Here is a 2,940-nt window from a genome sequence, read left to right on the forward strand (position 1 = left end):
CAGAGACCCTCCCTCCAGCAGGACACACCATCCATCAGCAATTCACATGAGGCTCCGGGAGCTGAAGTCAGTTGCCCATGGTCACATAACAAGTTGTGCTTTTAAAAATTCAGAGAGTCCCCCAGGCAGTGCCCATCCAGGAGCCAGCGGGTGCAGCCAGCTTGGTAATTCAGGTCCAGTTGTTAATTAGTAACTGGAAGGCCCTGAAGCCAGCTTCCAGCAGGCAGGGCTGGGAGGTTGAACTTGAGCCGGTTTGGGAGCCAGGAGCGAGTGGGTGACAGGTCGTTCCTGATTGGGAAGGTTGCTCGACAAGTCAGGATTGTGCCTCCAGTCAGAAGGACCATGAAGAGAGAGAAGAGGGCAGAGCCGTGCAAGGGGCTGCTCCCCAGGACCTGAGCTGGAACCTGGAGTTTTCAGGTGAGAGGCTCACCCGTGAGCAGGATACCTGCCTGCTGGCCTATTGGTCTCCAAATTGACTAACATCTTTCCTAGTACTTGTTGACTCTCTTTCCTTCCTTTCTTCCTTCCCAACTTCTTTCCCTTCTCCCTCCTTCCTTTCCTTCCTTCCCCCCCAACTATCTGCTTTCTCAGCTGTCTAATTTTCTTTCTCCTTAACTAACCAACTTACATCCTCACTTCCTTCCCACTAACTTCATTTTTTCCTTTTCTAGCTTTCTGTTGTCTTCCTGAAATTCCAGGTCATGGGCTCTGCAGTCAGATGGCCTGGGTTCAAATCCTGGTTATGTCATTTATTAACTGTCTTGATCATGTCACTTCCCTCTCCTTGCCTCAGTTTTCTCCTCCTTAAAACAGGGACGATGATAGTTCCTAACCCATGGGGTTGTTGGAACAAAATAAGATAAAGTTGGCACTTGAACTGGGCAGGTGTGTAAATGAACAAGTTACAGTGAAGACAGGGACAGCAGCAGGAGAGGGCACATGGGGTCAGCGGGTCGTCTGGCTTCCAGGAAAGGCAATGAGAACAGATGAAAAGGTGAGCTGGAAAGACCAGGTTCATTGGGGAATGTTCCAAGGAGAGAGAACTGTGTGACACTGTCACACCCCCACACCCCATTTGACAGGACCAGGGAGCTGTAAGCCTGTCCATGTAACAATGGGACAGAGGAGGCAAATCTGGGCTGTGGCAAGTTAGGAAAGGGACAGGCTTGAGGACTCATGGAGGGGCCTGAGTGGGAGTTCGCAGAGTCTGAAGAGTTAGGAGAACACATTGATGTCCAGCTTCTGGCCAGAAAATTAGAACACCGTGGTGCAAGAGAGAAGAAAGCCTTAGGAACTGAGGGCTGCTTAAGCATAGGGGTCACAGTCAAGGTGATGGGGGAGGGTGTGATGGGCCATGGGCATGCCAGGTTCCCACCCAGAACTTAGTACTTGAATATTAACTCAACAGCAATATCTTGAGAAGCTTTACACAATAGTACAAAGATAAAAGTTAAAATAACCAGCCAGGCGCGGTGGCTCACACCTGTAATCCTAACACTTTGGGAGGCCAAGGCGGGCGGATCACCTGAGGTCAGGAGTTCGAGACCAGCCTGACCAACATGGTGAAACCTCCTCTCAACTAAAAATAGAAAAATTGGTTGGGTGTCGTGCACATGCCTGTAATCCCAGTTACTCGGGAGGCTGAGACAGAGAATCGCTTGAACCCAGGAGGCGGAAGTTGCAGTGAGCAGAGATTGCGCCACTGCACTCCAGCCTGGGCAACAGAGTGAGACTCCATCTTAAAAAAAAAAAGTTAAAATAACCTAACCTAAGAACCCGCTGTTACCTTGGGTCGTGACCTTCCAGTCTTTTTTTGGCAGCTGTACTCACAAATGTGTGCGTGCATACGTGTCTTTTGTTTTTCTTTTATAAAATTGGCACCCCTACAACACCTGCTATTTTGAAACTTGGTTTTTTGCTTGATACTGTATCATGTATATGTTCCTGTTTTGGTTTACATAGGTTTTATATAGTTTTTGGTTGTGTAATTTTCCACTTTATATATGTACCAACATTTATCAATTCATTTATCGATTCATTAGCCAAATATGTACTGGGCACCTACTATATTCCAGGCCCTGTGCTCAGTGCTGAGGATACAATAGTTGAACAGGAAGTATTTGCCCTCCTGGAGCTGATGTTCTAGTTGGAGATAGAAAATAAAAACTAATAGTTACAGGATAAGGTATCAGTGCTACAAAGTAAAATATAAAGTAGACAAAGCGTATAGGGAATGAGCAGAACTGGTATCAGAGTGACTAACCATCCTGGTTGGCCCAGGACTATAGCGGTTTTAGTCCCAGACAAACCAGGTCAGTCCCAGACAAACCAGGATGACCTGTCACCCGTAATCAGCACAAGCCTCTCCAAGAGGTGACTTTTAAGCAGAAACCTCTATGACATTAGTAGAACATAGCCAAGCAGATGCCTGGGGGAAGAGTGTCGTAGGCAGAGGGAAAGCTACGTGCAAGGGGCTGGAGGCCAGAGAGTAGCGTGTTTCAGCGACAGCAAGAGAAAGCAGAGAGGCTGAGGGCAGTCAGGAAGCAGAGGAGTGGAAGCCGAGGAGGAGATGGAGACAGCAGCCAGGTCCTATGGATCTCACAAACCACGGTAGAGGCTTTGGATTTTATTTATTTATTTATTTATCTATTTATTTATTTAGACAGAGTCTTGCTCTGTCACCAGGCTGGAGTGCAGTGGCACAATCTCAGCTCACTGCAACCTCTGCCTCTGGGTTCAAGCGATTCTCCTGCCTCAGCCTCCCGAGTAGCTGGGACTACAGGCACGTGTCACCACGCCCAGCTAATTTTTGTATTTTTAGTAGAAACGGGGTTTCACCATGTTGGCCAGGCTGGTCTTGATCTCTTGACATGAGCCACCACGCCCAGCTGAGGCTTTGGATTTTTATTCTAGGTGTGATGAGAAAGCGCTGGAGTTTTT

General features: G+C 47.9%; 1 protein-coding gene across 3 annotated transcripts in view; it reads left to right on the top strand.

Moving 5' to 3' along the window:
• The first annotated feature begins 241 nt into the window (after positions 1–241).
• SGK2 (serum/glucocorticoid regulated kinase 2) overlaps positions 242–2,940 on the top strand; it is a 30,817-nt gene continuing 28,118 nt past the window's right edge. For 2 of the 3 annotated variants that reach the window (XR_001007852.1, XM_011996479.1), the window contains exon 1: positions 242–417. The gene's annotated coding sequence lies outside the window, so the exon portion shown is untranslated. The remainder of the gene's footprint in view (positions 418–2,940) is intronic. The other variant, XM_011996482.1, reaches the window with a different exon arrangement.

This window comes from Mandrillus leucophaeus, unplaced genomic scaffold, assembly GCF_000951045.1.
Source record: "Mandrillus leucophaeus isolate KB7577 unplaced genomic scaffold, Mleu.le_1.0 Scaffold516, whole genome shotgun sequence".
Lineage (NCBI taxonomy): Eukaryota > Metazoa > Chordata > Mammalia > Primates > Cercopithecidae > Mandrillus > Mandrillus leucophaeus.